The 23,276-nt window shown below is 36.2% G+C and overlaps 1 pseudogene across 1 annotated transcript; it reads left to right on the top strand.

The window, feature by feature from the left end:
* Positions 1–1,408: 1,408 nt before the first annotated feature.
* LOC309823196 (small ribosomal subunit protein uS5-like) lies at positions 1,409–7,797 on the top strand (annotated as a pseudogene). The gene is made up of 2 exons: positions 1,409–1,543; positions 7,180–7,797. The product of its transcript is annotated as a small ribosomal subunit protein uS5-like (transcript).
* The last annotated feature ends 15,479 nt before the right edge of the window (positions 7,798–23,276 follow it).

Here is a 23,276-nt window from a genome sequence, read left to right as displayed (position 1 = left end):
GTGATCTCTGAGGTTGTCTTCATTTCTTTTCATTATTTTTTCTTTATTCTGTACTGTGGAGGTGAATTCCACCATTCTGTCTTCCGGGTCACTATCCATTCTTCTGCCTCAGTTATTCTGCTATTGATTCCTTCTAGTGTATTTTTCATTTCAGTTATTGTATTGTTCATCTCTGTTTGTTTGTTCTTTAATTCTTGTAGGTGTTTTTTCTATAAGTCTTCTAGGTCTTTGTTAAACATTTCCTGCATCTTCTTCATCTTTGCCTCCATTCTTTGTCTGAGGTCCTTGATCATCCTCATTATAATTATTCTGAATTCTTTTTCTGGAAGGTTGCTTATCTCCACTTCATTTAGTTGTTTTTCTGGGGTTTTATCTTGTTCCTTCATCTGGTAAATAGTCCTCTGCCTTTTCATTTTGTCTGTCTTTCTGTGAATTTGTTTTTTGTTCCACAGGATGCAGGATTGTAGTTTTTCTTGCTTATGCCCTCTGGTGGATGAGGCTATCTAAGAGGCTTGTGCAAGCTTTCTTATGGGAGGGACTGGGGGTGGGTAAAGCTGGGTGTTACTCTGGTTGGCAGAGCTCAGTAAAACTTTAATCTGCTCGTTTGCTGATGGGTGAGGCTGTGTTCCATCCTTCTTGGTTGTTTGGTCTGAGATGACCCTGCACTGGAGCTTACCCAATTCTTTGAAGGGGCTAATGGTAGACACTGGGAGAGCTCACACCAAGGAGTACTTCACAGAACTTCTGCTACTAGTGTGCTTGTCCCCACAGTGAGCCACAACCACCACCACCCCCGCCTCTGCAGGAGACCCTCCAACACTAGCAGTTAGGTCTGGTTCAGGCTCCTATGGGGTCACTGTTTCCCTCTCCTGGGTCCTGATGTGCACACTACTTTGTGTGTGCCCTCCAAGAGTGGAGTCTCTATTTCCTCCAGTCCTGTCAAAGTCCTGCAATCAAATACCGCTAGCTTTCAAAATCTGATTCTCTAGGAATTGCTCCTCCTGTTGCTGGACCCCCAGGTTGGGAAGCCTGACTTGTGGTTCAGAACCTTCACTCTAATCTGTGGACTACTGAGGTATAAGTATTCTCCAGTTTGTAAGTCATCCACCCAGTGCTCATGGGATTTTATTTTATTGTGATTGCACTCCTCCTACCATTTAATTGAAGCTTTTCCTTTGTCTTTGGATATGGAGTATCTTTTCTGGTGAGTTCCAGTGTTTCCTTGTTGATGATTGCTCAGCAATTAGTTGTGATTGTAGTGCTCTTGCAAGAGGGAGTGAGCTCACGTCTTTCTACTCTGCCATCTTGAACCAATCTCCTCCATCTCAAGAGACTTTTCTAACCTAAGAAATTGACATCGACATCCTTGTTAGAAACCAACCTAGCATTCAAACATGTGAACCCAGACATGAAAGTAATTAACCCTCATGGATCCATCATTGACCTCTTAGGAATAGATGTTGGGTGGATAAATCTTCCCCCTTCAATGCTGCAGGTAACCAGTTCTAAGAGGCATTCCATAAGGCTCTTCAAGAGGTCACAGGTAAGATCTAATGCTAGTCAACCTTTGCAGTGACCAATGCAGTAACTCATCTTGAGGTAGGAGATAGATGGGTCCCAGGCTGAACAGCTGCAGTTTGTCCCCTGTGGACAGAAACTCCAAGATGAAGAGGAGGAGGAGCTAAGCCCTGTCCAGATAAGAGACCACACATTTTTCATTCTCGAGGTCAAGGAGAGCTTTCCGACTACACATGCACAGAAAGGCTCCTTGGAGCTCAAAAAGGGAAGGGGTGCCACCCCATAGTAAGTGACGTCAACTATCCATAGGCCCGTTTGTTGGAATCCATCTTGACTAAGAGATGCACATGCATACATGAGAGGACCCTGAGACAAACCAAATACAGACTCAGAACCAGGCAAAGCAAGATGATTGGCCAAAGGAAACCCTGAAGAAATGGCCCATATAAATGATTCAAAGTACCGTGAGGGCACGACCCTCTCTCTCTGAGTCCATCCATGTGTCTATCCACAGGTACCCTTTCTCCTTCTAATAAACACTTTACTTGTTTCACTTATTTCCCATCTCTATGTGGAATTTCATTTCTACACAGCTGATGGGCCAGGGCCTCATCAGTGGCCACTGGTTCCTGGTGGTCTAGTAGCTAGGATTTAGCACTCTCACTGCCTTGGCCTGACTTCAGTCTCTGGCTGGGAACTGAAAACCTGCCTCAAGCTGCTGCAGGCCAAGGTCAGCCAAGATTAATACTTGTAATGTTTTTCTCTTATTCCCTGTCCCTCAATCCTGTTTTTTGTGATGACATTCCAAATATACTTCCTGTACTACAAACCTTTGTTTTTGGCCCCCTTTTTTTTTTTTTTTGACCAAAACTATACTTGCCTTCAAATACTTTAGCAGATACCATATATTAAATATCTTTCAGAAAATTCATAGGACACATTTAGCATAATGGGAATTTTAAGAAGTCCAACAGTTAATAAATATGTTAATTTTTAATTTACTTTGTTTAAACTTGAATTTTCCTACCTTTTTTAAATCACAAAGCCTTCCTTTCCTTGACATAATATCTTTCGACATCCTAACACTAAAAACATGTTAATGACCAGGAAACTGACCATGTAGTTCTTTTATCATTCCATCATATTATTCACTGAACCATGAGAAGTTTCCTTCACTATCTTAACTTTTATTATATTATTGAGAACCATGATTTTTGCTGTGGATTAAGCAAATCCACTCATATATCCTATATGTCTTTAAGGACATTATTTAAAGGCTTTCATAATTCTACCTTTAGTTGCAAACACCAGCTTCAAAACCTGGGAGAATGGGCTTCCCTGGTGGCGCAGTGGTTGAGAGTCCGCCTGCCGATGCAGGGGACACGGGTTCGTGCCCCGGTCCGGGAGGATCCCACATGGCGCGGAGCAGCTGGGCCTGTGAGCCATGGCCGCTGAGCCGGTGCGTCCAGAGCCTGTGCTCCGCAACGGGAGAGCTCACAACAGTGAGAGGCCCACATACCGAAAAAAAAAAAAAAAAAAAAAAAACCTGGGAGAAGATGATAAGAATTAAAGTTAATTTAAAAAAAAAAAGAAAAAAAGAGAGATAGTTGAATGATTATTATATGTAAGGTCAATTGGACAAATTAAAAAAAGAAAAAAAAAAAGACCATTTCTTTCCCCAAGAAATCACAAATATTAAACAAACTGTCAAATTTATGTTCATTAGTATTAGATGTTAATAATCATGTTTCCTTTTCTCCAGACAGCTTAGCCTTTCATGCTCCTTTGGAATTATGTGATTTGCTTTGTCAATGAAATATGAGTATCACTGATATACCTTATTTTTCTCCACACTTGATAATTGTGGAGCACAAGTTGATATGAAGGAGTTATATGACTGAAACAACCTACATCAAACAAACAAACAAAAAAGCTTTCGTTAAGTCATTAAAATCCTAACGCTAGTTATTGCAGCTTGACCTAGCCTATCTTGATCTATGGAATAATTTGAAAGTATGATAGAATAAATGCAACCAGATTTAACCTGAGGTAACTTCTAAATAAATTATTAATTCTTTCTCATGAAAATATTTTTCGAGTGTTAATTATGAGACAGGTCCTCTTGTGAGCACTGCAGCTTGATTGGAGATCAAAACAATGTTTCTGTTCTCATGCAGTTTATTCCTTAGAGGAACACAGACAATAAACTAATAAATAGACAACCACCAACAAGGTGGTTTTAAATTACTTTTGATTATTAAGAAAAATAGCAGCAGGGATTATAATGGAAATGCTGGGGGTCCAGAAGCAGGGAACTTCAGTTACTCCTGGAAGGCCTCCTGGAGAAGAAGGTGTGATCTGAATGATAAGAAGTGATATTCTCCTCTGAAAGAAACTACAACTCCTAGGAGAAATGGCTAATTCTAGGGCTGGAGCAAGGGAAATACAAGATGAGTTTGGAGCCTCATGTAGTACCTCAAAATAAGGAAGTGCTCAAAAAAATTTTAAAGGATGAAGACATTCAAAGAGTTACTGGAGACAGTCTGAAAGAGTTCCCAAGCTTAAAAAGATTGAGCAACAAATAAATAATGTAGTACTGGATTATAACTTAAGGTGTAAGTTACTTATTGAATCCATAATGGTGTAAAAAAATGATTGAATAAATAGAGAAGGGAAATATTTTCCTTACAGAAGAATTCTACATGATAGAGAGACAGTGTTATGGTCTGAATTGTGTCTCTCCATAATTTATATGTTGAAATCCTAGCTTTCAGCATCTCAGAATGTGACTGTATTTAGAAATAAGGCCTTAAAGTGGTGATTAATGTAGGGGAGGAAAAAAAAAAAACTCTTCCTCTCTCCTCTTAAAACCAATGTCTGTGGCTAGCAAATCAAACTGATAAAAGATTAACAAAAGAAAAACAATGTTATCTATACAGATTCTCATGGGAGTATGCAAAGTAAAACATAACTCAAGGAGGCAGCCAGCTTATATAATATTTTAGTGTAAACAAGGGGAAATGGAATTTTGGGCTTTTGGGTTGAGAAGGCAAATTATGGGAGGGTGAGGGAAGGAAATCTATGGTAAATAAAGGTTGTCTTGAAATTTAGATTAGAGTCTCTTAGATGACATGAGGTGTCCCTGGACTAGCCCGTTTTCCTGGTATAGAGATATCTTTACAAATAGAAATTTTCCTTATAAATGTAAATTTATTTTATAAAAGGAGACATTTATAATTTATTTTTAAGTAGTTGGGGAGAGGTAAATAACTTTTGCTGTGTCTGCCGGTGCTCAAATGGTTTTATCTCCACATAATTCATATGCCAAGGATGCATATTTTGGGGTGGGATATTCAAATACATTTCATTAAATTAAAATGAGACCTTTAGGGTGGCTCTTAATTCAATATGACTTTATTAAAAAAAAAGAGTGAGATTAAGATACACAGAGAGAGATATCAGGGACACAGAGGAACAACCATGTAAAGAGGCAGCAAGAAGGTGTCTATCTGCAGGCCAAGGCGAGAGACAGTCTCAGGGGAAACCAACCCTGCCAGCACCAGCACCTTGACCTTGGGATTCCAGCCTCCAGAACTGTGAGAAAATACATTTCTGTTGTTTAAGCCACCCAGTCTGTGGTACTTTGTTAGGGCAACCCTAGAAAATGAACATATATATGTATATACATAATTTTATCTATATCAGTATCTATCTATCTATATCTAATCTAAAAAGAGACAGAGGGACAGAGAGAAACAGAGAAAGAAAAACAATTCACCTCCCGGAGTCAGAACTTAATCTTCCACCCTGAATGTGGGGGGAAATTAATAGCTTGGTGCCACAAAAGAGAATATCAAAAGGAAAAAAGAAATAATAACTTTACCATGGAGAAACCTGACAAACACTACCTTAACCAAGTGATCTAGTTTGACAGCACTGATAGTGTTGTGTTGCTGACACATATCTACTGATCGAGGTAATGAAAAGGATACTTCATATCTATTCTTTCCCCAAACCCCCTAACTCCTGTCTAATAATGAGAAAAACATCAGACAAATACAGTGAAGGACAACATACCTGAACAGAACTCAAAACCACCAAGGTCATCAAAAGAAGAAAACCTATGAAATCATCATAGACCAGAGGAAGCTAAGGAGACATGATGAATAAATGCAATGTGGTGTCCTCAATAGAATTCTGGAACAGAAAAGGGAAATTAATGGAAAAACTGGTGAAATCTAAGCACATTGAAAAGTTTAGTTTATAAAAATGTATCACTGTTGGTTTCTTAGTTGTGACAGTGTAACATGGTTACATACAAAGCTATATGCAATGACACAGTCTAGTCAAATTCTGACGTCCTCCAGATAGAATCATAATTAATTATGGCTAGGTTTGAGCTGGTGATAATTTATAGAAAAATGTATTATTTGCTGATGACCAAATGATCAATATCTTTCTAGTTCAGATCTCTTTTCTGGAACAAGAATCTTGTATGAGAAAAGTAGGTATTTTGCTTCTATATTTACTGAAATACTCTACTGCAAAGAATTCTGTATTCAGGAACATCTGGTGCAAAAGGACATCTTGGTTCAAGATTTCTCAGCCTTCATCACATTTTGTTACTTTAATAAAATGAAGTATATTCCTTTGTCTTCTTCTCAATATTCTGCCTAATCCAAAAATGGCCTTCTAGCGCTTCACTGGCTGAATAGAAATACCATCATTTTATTCAGAATGAACATAGGCCAATGGTTGTACCTCTCGTTACATATGATCTTTGGAATGACTGGTGAGAGCCTAAGAAGTAATATATCTTTATCATAACTAGTCTGAAGATACTTTTTCATGTCCTTGGTCCAATAATTCTAATAGATATATCACTATTTCCCACTCATTCAAACTCAAGCATGAATCTCATCTGAACCCCTTCTTATCCAATGACCCATACACTTGATTCTTCACTTCTAAATATTCCTTCTTGTATTTATTGAAATAAGTAATTTATTTTCTTATTCAGTTCCTCATTTCTCATTTTCCAATATGTTTTTATTGAAGTGATGTATGGATGTGTGCACGTGTATATGCTTGTCAAAAGGGTTAAATTTAAATAAATAAATGTTGGAGATCATACGGAGATTGTACAGACTCTATGATCTAACATATTAATATAAAATTTGAAGCTTTCTCTGCCCCTGTGCTCAGAACAGTATGAACGTTCAGCTACTGTGACAAGATTCTAATTACCTGTTTGACATTCCCAATGTTTTAACACTGGGCTACTCTTTTTTTTTTTTTTTTTTTTTTTTTTGCGGTACGCGGGCCTCTCACTGTTGTGGCCTCTCCCGTTGTGGAGCACAGGCTCCGAACACTCAGGCTCAGCGGCCATGGCTCACGGACCCAGCCGCTCCGCGGCATGTGGGATCTTCCCGGACCGGGGCACGAACGATGCCCTTTGCATCGGCAGGCGGACTCTCAACCACTGTGCCACCAGGGAAGCCCTAACACTGGGCTACTCTTGTAAGGCACTTCAACAAATAGAAGTATCTACACATACGGCTCAGAAATCCTACTTTTATAAATGGAAGAATAGAATTAATTTTCTTTCCTGCTCAAAAATTTACTCCTTCCATGAAATCTACACAGGTATCTTTTATTTAGTCCCTGGAGGATATCTATCAACTCTCCCTGCCCATCAAGGAATCTGAGATCACTGAGTTTTTCCTGAAAGTGTTCCTGAAGGAGGAGATTCTGAAGAGTATACCTGTGCAAAAGCAGATCTACACTGGCCAGCAGACCAGGTTCAAGGCATTTATCACCATTGGGAATTACAACAACATGTTATTCTGGGTGTTAAGTGCTCCAAAGAGGGAGCCATTGCAATTTATGGGGACATTATTCCAGCCAATGTCGCCATACTCTCTGTGCAACAAGATAGTGGGGGGACGAGATTGGCAAGCCCTGCACCGACCCTTGCAAAGTAACCCACTGCTGTGGCTCTGTGCTGGTATACCTCTTCCCCACCCACAGAGGAACTGGAATAGTCTCAGCCCCTGTGCCCAAGAAATTGCAGTTGATGGCTAGTATCAATGACTGCTACATCTCAGCCAGGGGCTGCAGTACCACCATGGATAACTTCACCAAATCCACCTTCCACGACATCTCCAAGACCTACAACTATCTCATCCCATCCTCTGGAAAGAGACTGTGTTCACTAAGCCTCCCTATCAGGAATTCACTGACCATCTTGTAAAGACCCACACCACAGTTTCCACATAGAGGACCTAGGCTCCAGCTGTGGCCACCTGTAATAAACTATATGGGAAAAGAATCTGAAAAAGAATGGATATATGTATAACTGAAACACTTTCCTGTACACTTGAAACTAATACAACATTATAAATCAACACTATTCCAATATAAAATAAAAATTTAAAAAAAAATCATGCCATAAACAAAATATTAAAATGTAAAAATAAAACGAGTGTGGTCTTTTGCTCACTTTAAGCATCATATTTAAACAGGAGTATGATTCAAATTAACAAAAATCTAAGATAAATTGTCTATAAACAAAAACCAAAGAATGTTTGGCAAACTAGTAGGTTTAGGCTATTGGGGAGAGAAATTAAAAATTTAAATCGTAGTGAGCAGAACCTAATTTAATGTAAGACAATGTTCAAAATTGGCTTTCTGGGCCCTTAGGGCTGTAACTCAAATTTGTTTTGGCATTTCCAACACTGTGTAACCATATTTTTCATATGTTTAGACAGTGAAACTTGGCAAATAATTGATAGTAGGTACGATTGATTTTAAGGAACCGTATGGCAACATACCAATAATTTTAGTCCCAAAAAACAGAATTTAAATAAGAGATAATGGACTTTCTCCTCTGTGGATATTAATCCCTTTCAAATCAGTTAATTTTAGGGAAGTCTTTAATATCTTTGTTAATCTTCTGGACGTTGTCTCCAGCATTTTCTATATGATAAGAATTTTGATGACAATATAAAACTCAGAAGCATTAGAAATCTTTTCACTATAAACTACTAATGTTGGCTTCCAAAATAACAGGAATTGTACTTTTCTACATATTCCCTTGCTTATAGAAGATTTCAATCACACAGAAATCATCTAGCAAACTACAATTTTGATGTGTTTATAAAATCTTTATTCTTCCCTCATCCCCACCACTGTTAACACATATAATACACGTTTGCAGAGAAATTAGGATGCACCATTCCTAATTTATGTAGAGAGTGAATTTTCAGATTAACTCTGACATGTACTCTGCATCCATTTGCAAAGTGATGTTTTTAATTACTCAGTTGAGGCAGGGAGCAAGAAGAATAGAATCTAAATAGTTTTCTAGTGTTCTAACTTAAGCCTTAATAAATTGCCTATTTAATTTGAGCTACTATAAACCCTAAAAAAAATTCAAGCATGTTCAATATAAATATGGGGATACAAAACAAAAATAAAACTAATTTTTGGATTACCTTCTCCTCTGAGTACTTGTACTACCGCAATAAATTCTGAATTATTGACCATAATGAAAATACTATCTGATGGATTAAGACCTAAAATGTCTTAATATTCACTCTATAGATTAAATTAATTTAAAACTTCTCCTTGGTTTATAGGTTTATAGCCACTTTGTAATATTCTTAAAGGATTATAGGTCAACTAAAATGTTGAAGTTTCTAAAGCATATTCCATGAAAACATTTTTTAAAAAGTATTTATATACATGAATAAGCCTTTGTTGGGAAGAATTTGTTTTTATTGCCTTTTCTGTAAAATTATTAAATGTCCTTATTTGAGTTTGAGATAGATTCTCTCTTAAAAACTCAAATACCCATTTAACTAAAATGTATATTTTAATAACTGATATTTCTGATGAACAAGACTGGATTTACAACCATAGACTGTAATCAAAGCCTTGAGAACTCAAACTGAATACTTTTATTCTTACACTGATGAAAAAATCCAATAATATCTTTATCTAATTAAGTATTTACCATGATGATACCTTTCCCATGAGCAAGATGCAATACTTGTTTCAAAGGTAGTGCAGTCCAAATTCTTAAAGTGATAAAGTGATTTTCAATATAGCCCATATTCTTGAGATTGAAATATTTTGGTCAAATTCATTTTACCCAGGGGGTCAGGTCTAGTACATTGTGATTTGTGAGTGTCCTAAATGGAAGGACAGACATACTCAGTTGAGCAACATTACAATTAATTTTTTATACAAAAGATATTCCAGGGATGAAAAGAAACTTACATCCTGAAAACATAATTATTCTACTACTTTTGTTTGCCCACTCATTATGATATAATCACAGCATGGGACAGTCTGGACTATAGACTATATTGAATAGACTTTGCACTTTTACAAAGTATCATTTTCCTTAAGCAAAATATTTTAAAGATGTTCTTAACTCAGAAGCTTGTTCATATTTCCTATTAATTAATTCCATTGATATAAATATACATAGATTCTGCTTTTGAAAATAATTTAATTTACAGATATAACTTTTTTTTTCTGTTTATTTTTATTTATTTTTATTTTTTGGTACGCGGGCCTCTCACTGTTGTGGCCTCTCCCGTTGTAGAGCACAGGCTCTGGACGCGCAGGCTCAGTGGCCATGGCTCACGGGCCCAGCCACTCCGCGGCATGTGGGATCTTCCCGGACCGGGGCACAAGCCCGCGTCCCCTGCATCAGCAGCATTGGCGGACGGACTCTCAACCACTGCGCCACCAGAGAAACCCTATTTTTATCTTTTTAATTGTCAGAGTTGGAGAAAATTTTTTCTGTATATTAGCTTCCAGTTTCAAATGGAACATTTGCACAACTAAATGTAGTTTCTGTATTTCTATATAATTCATAACCATTAATTTTATGGTAGTCATAATAAGAGCAACAATGAAGACAACAGGTATTGCATAAGGTTTTTACCATGTGGCAGCTGGTGGGTCACATGCTTTGCATCTTTCTCTTTTAATTCCTATACACCCCTATGAGTAAATTCTTGTTACTCTCATTTTACAGATGAAGGAATTGAAATTCAGTTCAGCTGAACAAGGTTGCAAACCAATAAGTGATGGAGATAAAATTTGAACCAATGTTTAAACTGCCAAAACTTATGTTCTCAAGCTCTACTGCCTTCCTGATAGAAATCGTTATGGAAGCCATAGCTAGTAAGTATGATGAAATAAAATACATTATAGAATATGGTAGATAAAAGTAGAAAACAGAAGGAAGAACTCCAGGCAGGTTGGTAAAATGGAGTTGGGTTCACTACCAGGGAAGGAAGCCAACACTTATTAGCATCCTGTTACAGTACAGATGATGGGGAGCCATTTCTAGTAATGCTGATTTGCTGGTTCAGTACTTTCCTAGTGAATTAACTTGAAATAACTTCCTACAGAGTCTCAAAAGAACCGATACACAATTGCTTCTCACAAAAGTGTAGAGGTAAAACCCATGCAATTTTAAATATTAAAGAAAATGATATACCTAACAATTGTGTATTAAAAAACTGTTTAGAAAAATAATAGTACAGTGAATACCTTTTACTTTTGATCTAAGTGCCATATATTAAATCACTACTAGGCTCATTTTATTTTTCTATGGTGTTTTATAAATACTTCTAAGCTGAAGAATATAAATTATGTTTTCCTACATAGATTCAAAAATTAAAGGTTATATTTTTCATACATAACTAATACAATTTCATTACCTTTTAAGGAATCAGAAAAATAAAACTAAAAGTGGCATAGCTTGGAAAAGAAATGTCAAGATGCCAAGGTACTGACAATAACAATACAGTGATAGAATGAGTGACATGTACAGTACGGTTATCTCAAACTGTCAAACTAACCAACTGAATTACTACCCAGGCCCCAACGTATTGCTTAACCCCTAGAAACACCACAGTGATTCTGTACTGTGTTATGTATTAGAAAAAGAGTACCACACAATTTTTGATAATTTGGGGAAAATTGCCACACACATACACACAACCTTAGGTATATAGATATGGATTGAATTTAGATAGATTGAGGCCAATCAAAGGAAGGAACCTTAAATTCAATATTAAATCTCTGAAATATGAACAGAAGCAAGAAAATGTTTCCTGATTTCTCCATGTTTTGAAGCAAACTCTTATAAGAATGCTTGCAAAGAAGTGTCTCAGGAAGCGTGCGCCCCTTCTCAGTGGGGTCGGGGCTGGTGCACGTGGCAAATCTTAATGTTGTCTGTTTGCCAGCGCTTCTGGGCCACCAGTTTCCTTATCTTCCACTCTGACTTCCCCAGCCTGCTGTTCCGGGTGTCCACAAAGAAAAAAAAAAAAGAATGTTGGCAAAAAAAAATAAAAATGATAGAATTAATCATTCAAGTATGATCAGATTTTCTCTAAGTATTGGCACATATGTGGATAGTTCCTGCTATGGGATAAATATTTGTCCCCCACCCCTCTCCCACAAATTCACATGTTTAATCCCCAATGTGATCGTTTCTGGAGGTGAGACCCTTAGGAGGTAACTAGGTTTACATAAGGTCATGAGAATGGAGTCCCCATGATAGGATTAGTTCCCATATAAGATGAGGAAGAAATCAAAACCCTCTCTGTCTCTATCATGTGAGCATATAGCAAGAAGGCAGTCATCTACAAGCTAAGGAGAGAGCTCTCACCAGACATCTAAGCTACTGGGACCTGGATCTTCGACTTCCCAGCTTCCAGAACTATGAGAAATAAGCGTCTTTTATTTAAGCCACCCAATATATGGAACTGTGTTGTAGCAGCCCCAGGTAACTAAGAAATTTCCCTTCTCTATTCTCCAATGATATTATGGTTAGTTCTCTATGTCAATCTCTCTACAACTAGACCCGTAAATACCTTGAAGTCATAAACCACCAGTATATGGCAGAATGAAATCCCTAGAAATATCCTTATATGTAGCCCATTGGATGACAATTCAAATCGCTCACATTTATGCAACATTTAGAATTTCCCAAAGTGCTTCTACATGTTACCTCATTTAGCACCATCACACTATCATTGTGAAAATATTTAATATATCTAATTTCCAGATGAAAACAACTGAGTTTAGATAAGACAAGAAACTTCCCAAAGTCATAAAGCTATGTCATTTGAATTTTTGAACACATTAAATATTCATATACACTTTTTCTACCTTGAGCTTGACATTGATCTTTCTAGTTAATGAAGTTATTCATTAGTAAAATTATCTTTTTGAGACTATGTCCTCAAATAATTATCCAGGTTATTTTCAGAACATTTCACATTTATATCTGAGTGATAATGATCGATTAGTTTAAAAATGTCCACCTCTCCTATTTGTTGAATTTAATTTTTTGCAAGATGTTTAAATGGAATTCTTGCAGCCTCTGTTTTAAATTAGGTTCTGCTAGACAGATAACAGCTGCCAGAGTGAGGAAGAAATAGACTTCCCCTTAGGTACAAACTGCAGAAGCAATTTAGAGAAACCTGGATCACCATTCTTGAACCCTTCAGTCCAATCAACTGTGATAGACTGGAAATTGTCCCTCCCCACAAATTCATGTTTTAATATTTGCAATCTATGAATGCAATCTAATGTGATAAAGTCTTTATAGAGGAGATTAAGTCATAGACCTTGAGATGGGGAAATTATCTTAGATTATCTATGTGGCTCCTTATCGCCATCACATGTATCCTTATAAGAAAGAGGCAAAGGTAGATTTAACAGAGGAAAAGGCGATGTGAAAATGGAGCAGGGAGAGATTTAAAGATGTTGACCTTGAAAATTGGAGTGATGTGGTTATAAGTGAAAAATGCCATCAGCCACCAGAAGCGGGAAGACTCAAAGAATGGATTTGCCCCTAGAGACTCCGTATGGAAATAGCCCAGCTGACGCCCTGATTTCAGCCCAATGATATGGATTCAGACTTCTGGACTCCAGAACTTTGAGAGAACAAATTTCTGTTGTTTTAGTCCACCTACTGTTTGGTAATTTGTTACAGCAACCACAGGAAATGAATACTTCAAAAACATATAAAAGATAACGAAGTGGATAACAGTGAATTATGGGCTAATTCTCCCTGTAGAGATTTCCATAGGAGAAGGCAGAGGTCCTGAGTTGAGTGAGATGAAGTCTAATGTGTGACTCATGCCTGAGAAAGACAAGGTATCCATGGAACAGGAAAGAGGATGCTGCCAGGATTTATGGGGGCAAGGGATGCATGAGTGTTTCTGTGAACTAGATGTGGACCACAAAGGAGGGAATGAGTGTAGATCTACTTAGATCCTTTCTGACATTGGGTAGATAATTTGTGGTGCCCTGTGCAAAATAAAAATGTGAGCCACTTGTTAAAAAAGCAGGATACTTTTCCCTTTTCTTCTACAGTTTCTCTGTCTACATTTTGTGGTAGGCATAATAGTAGTCTTCCCAAAAATGTTCTTCTCCTAACCCCTGGAAGCTGAGAATACATGAGATTATGCAGTAAAAAGGGAATTAACATCGCAAATCAACTGACCTTAAAATGGGGTAGGGGGGTTTTCCTGGCCCAATGTAATGTCAGTGATTCTTTTTTTTTTCTTTTCTTCTTTTTTTCCTGTTTTTTTTTTTTTTAAATCTTTATTGGAGTATAATTGCTTTACAATGTTGTGTTAGTTTCTGCTATATAACAAAGTGAATCAGCTATATGCATACATATATCCCCATATCCCCTCCCTCTTGTGTCTTTCTCCCACCCTCCGTATCCCACCCCTCTGGATGGTCACAAAGCACTGAGCTGATCTGCCTCTGCAATGCAGCTGCTTCCAATTAGCTATCTATTTTACATTTGGTAGTGTGTGTGTATATGTCCATGCCACTCTCTCACTTTGTCCCAGTTTATCATTCCCCCTCTCCATGTCCTCAACTCCATTCTCTACATCTGCATCTTTATTCCTGTCTTTTCCCTAGTTTCATCAGAACCATTTTTTTTCTTTTTTAGATTCCATATATACGTGTTAGCATATGATATATATATATATATATATATATATATATATATACATATATTTATGATTTACTTCACTCTTTATGACAGACTCTAGGTCCATCCACCTCACTACAAATAGTTCAATTTTGTTTCTTTTTATGGCTGAGTAATATTCCATTGTATATAAGTGCCACATCTTCTTTACCCATTCATCTGTCGATGGACACTTAGGTTGCTTCCATGTCCTGGCTATTGTAAATAGTGCTGCAAGGAACATTGTGGTACATGTCTCTTTTTGAATTATGGTTTTCTAGGGGTATATGCCCAGTAGTGGGATTGCTGGCTCATATGGTAGTTCAATTTTTAGTTTTTTAAGGAACCTCCATACTGTTTTCCATAGTGGATATATCAATTTACATTCCCACCAACAGTGCAAGAGGGTTCCCTTTTCCGCACAACCTTTCTAGCATCTATTGTTTGTAGATTTTTGATGATGGCCATTCTGACTGGTGTGAAGTAATACCTCATTGCAGTTTTTATTGGCATTTTTCTAATGATTAGTGATGTTGAGCATCCTTTTGTGTGTTTGTTGGCAATCTGTATTTCTTTGGAGAAATGTCTATTTAGGCCTTCTGCCCATTTTTGGATTGAGGTTTTTTTTTTTTTTGATATTGAGCTGGATGAGCTGCTTGTATATTTTGGAGATTAATCCTTTGTCAGTTGCTTCATTTGCAAATATTTTCTCCCATTCTGAGGGTTGTCTTTTCACCTTGTTTATGGTTTCCTCTGCTGTGCAAAAGCTTTTAAGTTTCATTAGATCCCATTTGTTTATTTTTGTTTTAATTCCATTTCTCTAGGAGGTGGGTCAAAAAGGATCTTGCTGTGATTTATGTCATAGAGTGTTCTGTCTATGTGTTCCTCTAAGAGTTTTTTTAATGTCTGTCCTTACATTTAGGTCTTTAATCCATTTTGAGTTTTTTTTTTTTTTTAATGTGTGTGTAGGGGGTTAGAGAGTGTTCTAATTTCATTCTTTTACATGTAGCTGTCAAATTTTCCCAGCACCACTTATTGAAAAGGCTGTTTTTTATCCATTGTATATTCTTGCTTCCTTTATCAAAGATAAGGTGACCATATGTGTGTGGGTTTATCTCTGGGCTTTCTATCCTGTCCCATTCATCTATATTTCTATTTTTGTGCCAGTACCATACTGTCTTGATTACTGTAGCTTTGTAGTATAGTCTGAAGTCAGGGAGCCTGATTCCTCCAGCTCCATTTTTCTTTCTCAAAATTACTTTGACTATTCTGGGTCTTTTGTGTTTCCATACAAATTTTGCAGTTTTTTGTTCTAGTTTTGAGAAAAATGCCATTGGTAGTTTGATAGGCATTGCATTGAATCTGTAGATAGCTTTGGGTAGGATACTCATTTTCACAATGTTGATTCTTCCAATCCAAGAACATGGTATATCTCTCCATCTGTTTGTATCATCTTTAATTTCTTTCATCAGTGTCTTATAGTTTTCTGTGTACAGAAACAATTGGATATTTGTTAGTAGGTAACATTCAAGAATACAATCACATCCACTATAGTAATTATTAGACAGCTCTTCCTTCAATTATGTATGCATTTGTTCATTCGCTTACCTAATCATTTATTTTAAAAGAATTATTTAGTACCAATTTTATGACAGATATTGATCTGGGAATGAAGACCACAGAAGTGAACAGGCTTCAGAGAATTCCTGTTCCCATGAAGCTCACTTTCCAATGGAGAAGGGAAGAGATGATTCACAAATATAAGCAAATAAAAAAGTAAGGAAATTTCAGGTAGTAACACATACTATGTAAAACAGAGTATATTATGGGAAATAACTCAGTGTGGGGTGAGGGAAGAGTATTTGAGTTTGACCAATCAAATTGGCATGTTTGACCAATCAAATTGGCATATATGACTATTTGCCTGCATCAATTATATTTCCTTTTTTCTATATTAACAGATCCTTTATTATTATTATTTTTATTGTTTTCTTTTTCAGGACTATAACATGCCCTGCAAAATGTACTCACATCCCCAGATTCCCTTACTTCTTAGAGTGGTCATGTGACATAGTTCTAGCCAAGTGAATGTCAGGAGCTGTCCCTATAGAGAGCATATTTTTCCAGATACAGTTTGAAAGCCTTGCTAGGAGAAAGCCCTTTAATCCCTTGTCCTTTCCTTAGTTTCTTCCACAGGTAAATTATTATATGCTGTGTTTCCAATATTTAAAATCTGACTATACCAAACATAAAAATCCCAATTTATTAAAAATTTATCTACCATTTTCCATATGAGTTGGTCAATTATATTTTACAAAAATTAATTTTTAATCAGGATATTTAAATTTCTGCCAAATTTGCTTGCAAAACTCTAATAATAATAATATATAATACTCCACATATTATTCAGTATCTTCTCTACCTGTTGTTTTAACTCCTTTCTTATTCCTAATATGTATTTTAGTTTCCCTCTTTTATCCTTATACTGATTATCATATGGTTATCAATTTTCTTAAATTGTTTGAATATTTATTCATCTTTCTATTATATTTTGCTTTCTTTTTATTACATTTACTTTTATTTGTAGTAGTTCTTCACTTCAGCATACTTTTATATATTTTTTTATATTGTTTTGCTTCAAGGTTCTTAAGTCAAATCCTCACCTTTAAAAAAAAAAGTTTAGTGGTACAAAAGCAGTTATTACTAAACTTACTTTGAAACATGACTTCAATAATATTATAATTGATTTGAAGAATGATAATGACATGAAGAATTATTTGTCATTTTATTTCTTCCTATAATCCATGTAGGAGTTGAATGGATATTTCTGCTTTTTTGTAATATTTTATTTTGTTATAATTTCAAAAGTAAAGAATAGTGGCTAGAATGTGTAAGAATATTACAAGAAACTCCATTGACCCTTTACCCAGATTCAACAGTTGTTAGCATTTTACCTCATTCTTTTTTTTTTTTTTTTTTTGCGATACATGGGCCTCCAAGTGTTGTGGCCTCTCCCATTGTGGAGCACAGGCTCTGGATGCGCAGGCTCAGCGGCCATGGCTCACAGGCCCAGCCACTCTGTGGCATGTGGGATCTTCCCAGACCGGGGCACAAACCCACGTCCCCTGCATCGGCAGGTGGACTCTCAACCACTGTGCCCCCAGGGAAGCCCACCTCACTCTTTTATTGTACATTTTCCACTGTGATACAACTTCTGGGAGATCTTTCTCTCAAATCATACAAAGGGAAATAAAACTGAAGAAGCAAGTGTAGGACTCCCAATAAAGACAAAATTCTTAAATATGATTCTAAGATATAGAAAAAGGCTTGAAATCTCAATAGGAAAATATAAACAATGTTGCTTGTAAAGGAGAAGGAAGATAACATGCAGACATTTACCACTTTAAAACTGTCACAATATGTATTATTTCAACAATTATTAATTCATTTATTATTCGTTGCATATCAGGTTATCCAAATAGGAATAAAATGTGATATTAACTGATTTCTAAGCTTTCAACTAAAATATGGAATTATAGAACTTTGGGTGAAATTTTCAACATCATTCCATTTAATGGAAATTATTATTTTATCTAACAAACGTTAATCAGTCATTCACCATAAGAGGTGTAAAATTTATTTGAGCTTATGTAAGTCCTCAGTAATTGCCTTGATAACAATTGTTAATAATAGTAATAATTCATTTATAACCTTAAGAAAGAACAATTTTAGGACTCTGCCTTTCATAAATTCAATCTAAATTTTCTCTTTGTTTGGCTCAAAACACACACATTTTTCAAATTTAAATATCTAACAGTAAATTCTGCCTTTTACAAGTATCATTTCACAATAGGTGTTCATAGTGTTGACTGTTTATAATAGGGACAGCTGCAAAATCCTTGTACAATGAATGTTGAATTTCTATTGCTATCATTTTGAAAAGTTTCTTCAGGTATTGGGCAGTTTTGATAAATAACCATGATGAGGCCAAATCAGATGGGTGATAGATAGCTGTAATACAGTTTTATCAATTGCCTTTTTATCATTATAGTCAATAAAAATCATCAATACAAAGAGTAGCAGAAGTGAGTTTGCTGATTGCTAATCATTGTAAATGCTGCACAAGGCTAACTTTGTTAGAAGAAATTAAATAATTAAAATTGTACACTACCAACAAATAAGTTTTTTTGAAAACTCTGGTCTATATGACTGTTTTATTTATTATTTATTTATTTTTTTGTGGTACGCGGGCCTCTCAATGTTGTGGCCTCTCTCATTGCGGAACACAGGCTCCGGACGCACAGGCCCAGCGGACATGGCTCATGGTCCCAGCCACTCTGCGGCATGTGGGATCTTCCCGGACCAGGACACGAACCCGTGTCCCCTGCATCGGCGGGTGGACTCTCAACCACTGTGCCACCAGGGAAGCCCCTATATGACTGTGTTTAAAATTCTAAGTGATCATATAAAAGTGAAGTAAAGATGACCATAAGAAACACCCTATTAACTTCAGAAAAATCAAATGTTATATTGACTCTTGCACTATGTAAAGTCAATTAGCTATATCAGCAGTGTTGACTTAAATAAAGAGTGTGTGCTTGTGTTTGTGAAGATGTGACTCTTACTGGAAGGTAAAAAAGTCTTAGTACATTTAGAGTGTTGATTTGGTTGTTAAATAAACAACCAAGGGAATAAAGCCATATGTAAATTTAACAAAATTGTTATCTTGATTTTCAAAACCTTAAAAAATAAATATCTGTGATAGCTTATTTTTTTATTTTATATTTTTTACTCAGTTAATGAAATGGCTGTGGGTCATCAGAAAGCAGAAATTTATTGCAAAAAATCTGTGTTCACTTTCATTTACTACCTACCCAGCATATGATATTACATAATTAATTAACTCAATATTTTAATTGTTTAGAAAAACTTATTAAGCATCTGATCTGTACCAGGAATTTTGATTGAAATGAGGAGATAAAGGAGAATAGTATGTAGTCCCTGAATTTTAGATGTTCAATATCCGGTAAAAATGATGATGTGAAATAAAGTCAGTGGTGACATAAATGCTCTAATATAAGTATGCACAGAGTGATGGGTAAAATTATCTTTGTGAAAATTAGAGAAGAGATCATAAAGGAAATCTCATTTAAGTTGGGCTTTGAAACTAATAGAAGTCTGTCAGAAGAATGTTTGGAAAAAGACTTTCAGGCTTTGGTAATAGAATGTGCAAAGACTGATTTTTTTTTTTTCATTTTATGTATTCAATAAGCTTAAAATGATATATACATTGAAAGATTGTTTTAGCATTAAATGTAATACTTCATGTGAAGACACCTTATAAATTATAAAACACTGTGCTTAAGGTTTTATTAATTCTTTCTCTTTGTTAATTAAATTTTAAATGTTTTGAAAGTTTTCTCTTTCAGATTTTGATCTATATCATTTCAAAGTGATTCACTTAGACCTTATATTACTTCATGTCTATGTAAAGCTGTGAAAGATAATCTCAAAAAAAGTAAAATTCTATAATCTACCAATCAGAATACACTGACAATTAAATGTTCTGTTTATAGGACAGTTCTGATAAACTAAAAAATATATATAAAGTCTCTTCTGTTTCAACACTTGTTTAAAATATAATTCTTAATAAAAATTGAAAGTTAAGATTAGTACTTGAAGGTTATGATGTATTTATATTAGTATTACATATTCATTCATTCCTCAATGAAGTAGAGCTAGACACTGAAAATTCTTATTTCTCTAGGCCAACATAAATTGATTAGGTACAAATCCAGAAATTATTTAGTCCAGTTCCCTTCTGAATTAGGGAGTCCTTCCATTGTGTATATGGGCAGCATATGATTATTCATCTCCTGCTTGAAAATCTCCAAGTCATGTGTGATGATAACGACATTGTATTTTTTTTCTAAAGCACTTTTTTTTTAACATCTTTATTGGAGTATAATTGCTTTACAGTGGTATGTCAGTTTCTGCATTATAACAAAGTGAATCAGCTATACATATACATATATCCCCATACCTCCTCCCTCTTGTGTCTCTGTCCCACCATCCCTATCCCACACCTTTAGGTTGTCACAAAGCACCAAGCTGATCTCCCTGTGCTATGCAGCTGCTTCCCACTAGCTATCTATTTTACATTTGGTAGTATATATAAGTCCATGCCACTCTCTCACTTAGTCCCAGCTTACCCTTTCCCCTCCCCATTGCCTCAAGTCCATTCTCTACATCTGAGTCTTTATTCCTGTCCTGCCGCTAGGTTCTTCAGAACCTTTTTTTTTTCTTAGATTCCATATACATGTGTTAGCATACGGTATTTGTTTTTCTCTTTCTGACTTACTTCACTCTGTATGACAGTCTCTAGGTCCACCCACCTCACTACAAATAACTCAATTTCATTTCTTTTTAAGGCTGAGTAATATTCCATTGTATATATGTGCCACATCTTCTTTATCCATTCATCTACGACATTGTATTTTTGTTGGTCATCAAGAAGTAAACAGAAATCTACTTTTCTAATGTTTTTCAAGTTACACTTACATTTACTAAGTTACTGAAGGAATTATTGAGACTTGTTGATCATGTAAAAACAGATATTTGGGTCCCTCTGAAAGAGTGCATAATTCTTTCCATTTCAAATTTTTAGAACTGATCAGTCACAATTATGTATTTAACATATGATACGTCATTTACCCTGAAGGGCTTTTTTTTTTCCCCCCTAAGGAAGAAAAATGATAATTAGGGAGGAAGCTTAATAAAATGGGAAGGGGCATGGGTTCTCCAGAAAAATTGTCTGTAAATTTGAGAATGTGTAGTGTAAAAAAAAAATAATAAGCAGAAACCTCAATTAAGTAGAGTTAAGAAAACAGAAGAGTGAGCTCTCAAGCCTTGTGACAGTAGCAGAGCCCAAAAGAACAAAGAAAAACTCCCTTTCTGGCAAGGGCTTAGCCACAAAAGCCATGAAAGGCCATGCACTCTGTTCACTGTAGCTCTCCCAACTTCCTTTTCCCTTCTCTAAAAGAGCTCTTCCTTTGCTGTGGAGACTTGCATGCAGCTTGCCTTGTTGGCAGACCCTAGATTGTAATTCTCTTATGATCTCAAATAAACCCATCTTTGCTGGAGAACTATCTGGCAGTCTAATTGTTTTAAGTCAATGTTTTGGTGTCCTGTACCAGGAGCAGAGAAGGCTCCTGAAGACAGCAGGAGGAGCAAACAGGTGCAGTTTGAAATTGAGCCCTCTGAGTGTACTGCTTTTCTCACTGACCTGGAGTTTGAAGATGTATTTTTCACCTAGATCCAAACTCATACCCTCTGCACTCGAAGCTCTCCAGGTTTTCTTTGGGATCTATTTTAAGACTTTGTTATTTCTGGTTAAGGCCTTGTTCTGTATACAAGTGCTCATTTGGATCTCAAAATCAGACTGTTTCAACTGAAGCTGGTTGATACACCTTTGTCCCATTCCTCCTGGAACAGGAACTACTTCATGAAAATGTGTCATTTTTTTCAGCCTTTGGACCACTCCTTTGGAAGCTGTTCTATAGAAACTGGCTGAGAAGCCTTTGGCCTGGCCCCTCTAGGCCCAAGCTGTTTCCTTAGAACTGGCTGACATTAGCCTCACAGGTTATTTGATTTGCAAGCTGCTTGAATTGAGCTGTTTGTGCTGTACTTTAAGCTGTTTGAAAATTGCTCTTTAACTCTAGAGAAAAACACCTGGGAAATGGGTTCCTAGTTATTTAAGTATTTTGAAGGCCACCCTCCCCACAGGGACTCCACCTGATTTTATATTTAAAAACCATGGCCCTTCCTCATGTGCATTTCTAACTAAATGAACCAATCGAACCGAAGGCAATTTAAAATATCAATGGTCATTATGGTAAACTTTTGAAATCCCAAAACTTAATTTTCTTAAAATCAAATTGGATTGAAATAGATCAAAACATTTCCAGAACCAAATGGAATATTTATTTTGAATAGTATTTTCAGGCTTCCCAGCATTATCAGAAGTCTAGCATTGCCCCTCTACAAAAATAAAATTTTAAGATTAACTGAGGCAAAAGAAAACACATTAAAGAAATGCACAATGGCTCCTGAAGCCTCAGATTCTACTTTCTTGGCTTCCTTGTCTCAGATTTCACCTCCAGCTCCATGTTGCTCCATCCATTATATGCCACCAATGCCTTTTCTATCTCTCAATCTTCCCATGCTAATTTTCTCCCCAAACTTTTCCTTTTCTCTGAAACTCTCCCCACTCCCTCATTCTCTGAACTTGTCAGATTGTGTCCCTTTAAAATTCAGCCTTCTGAGGTTCGAGGCTAAACCCTTTATTTCTTAGAATCCCTAGACTAAAGCTGAACTGCAAGCAATAGTCAAAGATTTTACCAAAGTAAATGAAGATGCTCACAGATTTGCTGAGAAACTTAATATAGTCATTTAAACTGATTAGCCTTGTTTCTCTGACTTATCTCAGCTACCTCATATGCTTTTCAGTGAAGGCCAGGCCCAGCGCTGGATGAAAAATTCTAATCAGGAAAATCCTAAAAGTTCTTTGGCATCACAACTGGGAGACCAGTTGACTAACTTATTACATGATTAGGCTCAGACAGTAGCTAGATGACTTCATCCAGCAATTCCTAGGACTTTTCCAAAGCCTGTTGGAATAAATTTCAGGCTTGCAAACAAAAATCTGATGAATCTGTTCATGACTATTACAATC

Source organism: Grampus griseus, assembly GCF_964374135.1.
Source record: "Grampus griseus genome assembly, chromosome: 5".
Lineage (NCBI taxonomy): Eukaryota > Metazoa > Chordata > Mammalia > Artiodactyla > Delphinidae > Grampus > Grampus griseus.
Note: the sequence above shows the minus strand (reverse complement) of the source record. Positions and strands in the feature narration are given on the sequence as shown.